Source organism: Oncorhynchus keta, unplaced genomic scaffold, assembly GCF_023373465.1.
Source record: "Oncorhynchus keta strain PuntledgeMale-10-30-2019 unplaced genomic scaffold, Oket_V2 Un_contig_25736_pilon_pilon, whole genome shotgun sequence".
NCBI classification, from domain to species: domain Eukaryota; kingdom Metazoa; phylum Chordata; class Actinopteri; order Salmoniformes; family Salmonidae; genus Oncorhynchus; species Oncorhynchus keta.
Genome location: NW_026284598.1, coordinates 1 through 6,269, shown reverse-complemented (window position 1 = coordinate 6,269; position 6,269 = coordinate 1). Strand labels below are relative to the sequence as shown.

The 6,269-nt window shown below is 51.4% G+C and overlaps 1 long non-coding RNA gene across 1 annotated transcript; it reads right to left on the bottom strand.

Moving 5' to 3' along the window:
- Positions 1–10: 10 nt before the first annotated feature.
- LOC127922451 (uncharacterized) lies at positions 11–3,974 on the bottom strand. Its single transcript, XR_008111395.1, has 4 exons — positions 3,947–3,974; positions 2,055–2,176; positions 993–1,858; positions 11–468 (listed from the first exon to the last, which is right to left on the bottom strand). It is a non-coding gene; the product is annotated as an uncharacterized LOC127922451 (long non-coding RNA).
- Between the last annotated feature and the right edge of the window lie 2,295 nt (positions 3,975–6,269).

The following is a 6,269-nucleotide window of genomic DNA, read 5'->3' as shown; positions in this document are numbered from 1 at the left end:
AGTCCCCTCATCCAGCTGGTCCTGAGTTCACTAACCTGTTCTACTAACACACTGAAGCCTCAGTCCCCTCATCCAGCTGGTCCTGAGTTCACTAACCTGTTCTACTAACACACTGAAGCCTCAGTCCCCTCATCCAGCTGGTCCTGAGTTCACTAACCTGTTCTACTAACACACTGAAGCCTCAGTCCCCTCATCCAGCTGGTCCTGAGTTCACTAACCTGTTCTACTAACACACTGAAGCCTCAGTCCCCTCATCCAGCTGGTCCTGGGGCTGAGTTCACTAACCTGTTCTACTAACACACTGAAGCCTCAGTCCCCTCATCCAGCTGGTCCTGAGTTCACTAACCTGTTCTACTAACACACTGAAGCCTCAGTCCCCTCATCCAGCTGGTCCTGAGTTCACTAACCTGTTCTACTAACACACTGAAGCCTCAGTCCCCTCATCCAGCTGGTCCTGAGTTCACTAACCTGTTCTACTAACACACTGAAGCCTCAGTCCCTCATCCAGCTGGTCCTGGGGCTGAGTTCACTAACCTGTTCTACTAACACACTGAAGCCTCAGTCCCCTCATCCAGCTGGTCCTGGGGCTGAGTTCACTAACCTGTTCTACTAACACACTGAAGCCTCAGTCCCCTCATCCCAGCTGGTCCTGAGTTCACTAACCTGTTCTACTAACACACTGAAGCCTCAGTCCCCTCATCCAGCTGGTCCTGGGGCTGAGTTCACTAACCTGTTCTACTAACACACTGAAGCCTCAGTCCCCTCATCCAGCTGGTCCTGAGTTCACTAACCTGTTCTACTAACACACTGAAGCCTCAGTCCCCTCATCCAGCTGGTCCTGGGGCTGAGTTCACTAACCTGTTCTACTAACACACTGAAGCCTCAGTCCCCTCATCCAGCTGGTCCTGGGGCTGAGTTCACTAACCTGTTCTACTAACACACTGAAGCCTCAGTCCCCTCATCCAGCTGGTCCTGGGGCTGAGTTCACTAACCTGTTCTACTAACACACTGAAGCCTCAGTCCCCTCATCCAGCTGGTCCTGAGTTCACTAACCTGTTCTACTAACACACTGAAGCCTCAGTCCCCTCATCCAGCTGGTCCTGAGTTCACTAACCTGTTCTACTAACACACTGAAGCCTCAGTCCCCTCATCCAGCTGGTCCTGAGTTCACTAACCTGTTCTACTAACACACTGAAGCCTCAGTCCCCTCATCCAGCTGGTCCTGAGTTCACTAACCTGTTCTACTAACACACTGAAGCCTCAGTCCCCTCATCCAGCTGGTCCTGAGTTCACTAACCTGTTCTACTAACACACTGAAGCCTCAGTCCCCTCATCCAGCTGGTCCTGAGTTCACTAACCTGTTCTACTAACACACTGAAGCCTCAGTCCCCTCATCCAGCTGGTCCTGAGTTCACTAACCTGTTCTACTAACACACTGAAGCCTCAGTCCCCTCATCCAGCTGGTCCTGAGTTCACTAACCTGTTCTACTAACACACTGAAGCCTCAGTCCCCTCATCCAGCTGGTCCTGAGTTCACTAACCTGTTCTACTAACACACTGAAGCCTCAGTCCCCTCATCCAGCTGGTCCTGGGGCTGAGTTCACTAACCTGTTCTACTAACACACTGAAGCCTCAGTCCCCTCATCCAGCTGGTCCTGGGGCTGAGTTCACTAACCTGTTCTACTAACACACTGAAGCCTCAGTCCCCTCATCCAGCTGGTCCTGAGTTCACTAACCTGTTCTACTAACACACTGAAGCCTCAGTCCCCTCATCCAGCTGGTCCTGAGTTCACTAACCTGTTCTACTAACACACTGAAGCCTCAGTCCCCTCATCCAGCTGGTCCTGAGTTCACTAACCTGTTCTACTAACACACTGAAGCCTCAGTCCCCTCATCCAGCTGGTCCTGGGGCTGAGTTCACTAACCTGTTCTACTAACACACTGAAGCCTCAGTCCCCTCATCCAGCTGGTCCTGGGGCTGAGTTCACTAACCTGTTCTACTAACACACTGAAGCCTCAGTCCCCTCATCCAGCTGGTCCTGGAGTTCACTAACCTGTTCTACTAACACACTGAAGCCTCAGTCCCCTCATCCAGCTGGTCCTGAGTTCACTAACCTGTTCTACTAACACACTGAAGCCTCAGTCCCCTCATCCAGCTGGTCCTGAGTTCACTAACCTGTTCTATAACACACTGAAGCCTCAGTCCCCTCATCCAGCTGGTCCTGGGGCTGAGTTCACTAACCTGTTCTACTAACACTGAAGCCTGGTCCCTAGTCCCTCATCCAGCTGGTCCTGGGTCTGAGTTCACTAACCTGTTCTACTAACACACTGAAGCCTCAGTCCCCTCATCCAGCTGGTCCTGGGGCTGAGTTAACTAACCTGTTCTACTAACACACTGAAGCCTCAGTCCCCTCATCCAGCTGGTCCTGGGGCTGAGTTCACTAACCTGTTCTGCTAACACTGAAGCCTCAGTCCCCTCATCCAGCTGGTCCTGGGTGCAGGTTCACTAACCTGTTCTGCTAACACACTGAAGCCTCAGTCCCCTCATCCAGCTGGTCCTGAGTTCACTAACCTGTTCTACTAACACTGTTCTCATCCAGCTGGTCCTGGGTTCACTAACCTGTTCTACTACTGAAGCCTCAGTCCCCTCATCCAGCTGGTCCTGGGGCTTTAATAACCTGTTCTACTAACACACTGAAGCCTCAGTCCCTCATCCAGCTGGTCCTGGGGCTGAGTTCACTAACCTGTTCTACTAACACTGAAGCCTCAGTCCCCTCATCCAGCTGGTCCTGGGTTCACTAACCTGTTCTACTAACACACTGAAGCCTCAGTCCCTCATCCAGCTGGTCCTGGTCTGAGTTCACTAACCTGTTCTACTAACACTGAAGCCTCAGTCCCCTCATCCAGCTGGTCCTGGGGCTGAGTTCACTAACCTGTTCTACTAACACTGAAGCCTCAGTCCCTCATCAGCTGGTCCTGGGGCTGAGTCACTAACCTGTTCTACTAACACACTGAAGCCTCAGTCCCTCATCCAGCTGGTCCTGGGGCTGAGTTCACTAACCTGTTCTACTAACACACTGAAGCCTCAGTCCTCATCCAGCTGGTCCTGGGGCTGAGTTCACTAACCTGTTCTACTAACACACTGAATCCTCAGTCCCCTCATCCAGCTGGTCCTGAGTTCACTAACCTGTTCTACTAACACTGAAGCCTCAGTCCCCTCATCCAGCTGGTCCTGGGGCTGAGTTCACTAACCTGTTCTACTAACACGCTGAATCCTCAGTCCCCTCATCCAGCTGGTCCTGGGTTCACTAACCTGTTCTACTAACACACTGAAGCCTCAGTCCCCTCATCCAGCATGGTCCTGAGTTCACTAACCTGTTCTACTAACACACTGATCCTCAGTCCCCTCATCCAGCTGGTCCTGGGGCTGAGGTCACTAACCTGTTCTACTAACACACTGAATCCTCAGGACCCTCATCCAGCTGGTCCTGGAGTTCACTAACCTGTTCTACTAACACACTGAAGCCTCCAGTCCCCTCATCCAGCTGGTCCTGAGTTCACTAACCTGTTCTACTAACACACTGAAGCCTCAGTCCCCTCATCCAGCTGGTCCTGGGTCTGAGTTCACTAACCTGTTCTACTAACACACTGCCTCAGTCACCTCATCCAGCTGGTCCTGGGGCTGAGTTCACTAACCTGTTCTACTAACACACTGAAGCCTCAGTCCCTCATCCAGCTGGTCCTGAGTTCACTAACCTGTTCTACTAACACACTGAAGCCTCAGTCCCCTCATCCAGCTGGTCCTGGGGCTGAGTTCACTAACCCTGTTCTACTAACACACTGAAGCCTCAGTCCCCTCATCCAGCTGGTCCTGAGTTCACTAACCTGTTCTACTAACACACTGAAGCCTCAGTCCCTCATCCAGCTGGTCCTCTGATTCACTAACATGTTCTACTAACACACTGAAGCCTCAGTCCCCTCATCCAGCTGGTCCTGGTGCTGGAGTTCACCTAACCTGTTCTACTAACACACTGAAGCCTCAGTCCCCTCATCCAGCTGGTCCTGGGGCTGAGTTCACTAACCTGTTCTACTAACACACTGAAGCCTCAGTCCCCTCATCCAGCTGGTCCTGGGGCTGAGTTCACTAACCTGTTCTACTAACACACTGAATCCTCAGTCCCTCATCCAGCTGGTCCGCACTAGAAGTTCTGAGTTCACCTCAGTCCTCATCCACTCGTCATAACCTGTTCTGCTAACACTGAAGCCTCAGTCCTCATCCAGCTGGTCCTGAGTTCACCCAACCTGTTCTACTAACACACTGAAGCCTCAGTCCCCTCATCCAGCTGGTCCTGGGGCTGGGTTCACTAACCTGTTCTACTAACACACTGAAGCCTCAGTCCTCATCCAGCTGGTCCTGTGTTCACTAACCTGTTCTACTAACACACTGAAGCCTCAGTCCCCTCATCCAGCTGGTCCTGGTTCACTAACCTGTTCTACTAACACTGAAGCCTCAGGCCCCTCATCAGCTGGTCCTGAGTTCACTAACCTGTTCTACTAACACTGAAGCCTCAGTCCCCTCATCCAGCTGGTCCTGAGTTCACTAACCTGTTCTACTAACACACTGAAGCCCTAAGTCCCCTCACCCAGCTGGTCCTGGGGCTGAGTTCACTAACCTGTTCTACTAACACACTGAATCCTCAGTCCCCTCATCCAGCTGGTCCTGGGGCTGAGTTCACTAACCTGTTCTACTAACACATGAAGCCTCAGTCACCTCATCCAGCTGGTCCTGGAGTTCACTAACCTGTTCTACTAACACACTGAAGCCTCAGTCCCCTCATCCAGCTGGTCTGAGTTCACTAACCTGTTCTACTAACACACTGAATCCTCAGTCCCCTCATCCAGCTGGTCCTGGGGCTGAGTCACTAACCTGTTTCTACTAACACACCAATCCTCAGGACCCTCATCCAGCTGGTCTGAGGTTCACTAACCTGTTCTACTAACACACTGAAGCCTCAGTCCTCATCCAGCTGGTGCAGGCAGTTCACTGCCTGTTCTACTAACTTACTGAAGCCTCAGTCCCTCATCCGCTGGTCCTGGGTTTCACTAACCTGTTCTACTAACACACTGAAGCCTCAGTCCCCTCATCCAGCTGGTCCTGAGTTAACTAACCTGTTCTACTAACACACTGAATCCTCAGTCCCCTCATCCAGCTGGTCCTGGTTCCTAACCTGTTCTACTAACACTGAAGCCTAAGTCCCCTCATCCAGCTGGTCCTGAGTTCACTAACCTGTTCTACTAACACACTGAAGCCTCAGTCCCTCATCCAGCTGGTCCTGAGTTCACTAACCTGTTCTACTAACACACTGAAGCCTCAGTCCCCTCATCCAGCTGGTCCTGGGAGTTCACTAACCTGTTCTACTAACACACTGAAGCCTCAGGACCAGAACATCCAATCAATCAGAATAAAACAAATTAACAAAAACAAAACTACATTGCTTTTTGGGAAACACAAGAACAAGCACAAAGCAAAATGCAGTGCTACCTGGCCCTAAATCGACAGAACACCGTGGCAAACTATTTGACCATGGTTACTGATCAAAACCTTAGAAAAACCTTGACACCGTACAGGCTCAGTGAGAACAGCCTTGCCGTTGAGAAGGGTAGACACAGGAAAACCTGGCTCCCTGTAGAGGAAAGGCTGTGTAACCACTGCCCCACAGCAGAACCCGAGACAGAGCTGCATTTCCTGACAAAATGTCAAAAATATAAAACAATTAGAGAGTGTCATTTCCCAAATTTAAAACCCTGATACAAGGTTTCAAAGATCTCCCTGGATGAGGACAGGCTACCCGTCCTGTTGGGGAGGACGAAGAGAGCTGTGGGGTTGGCAGCGCACTACATTGAAGACCTCTCCTGATGAGGACAGGCTACCCGTCCTGTTAGGGGAGGACAAGAGAGAGCTGTGGGTTGGCAGACCACTACATCAAAGAGCCTCTCTGATGAGACAGGCTACCCGTCCTGTTGGGGAGGGACGCAGAGAGCTGTGTGTTTGCAGACCACTACATCAAAAGACCTCTCTGATGAGGACGGAGAGAGGCAGAGAGAGAGACAGAGAGACAGAGACAGAGACAGACAGAGACAGAGACAGAGATGGAGAGAGAGAGAGAGGGAGGAGAGAGAGAGAGAGAGAGAGAGAGAGAGAGAGAGCCACAAAATGAGGTGGAAACTGAGCTGCACTTCCTAACTCTCCTGCCCAATGTATGACCATA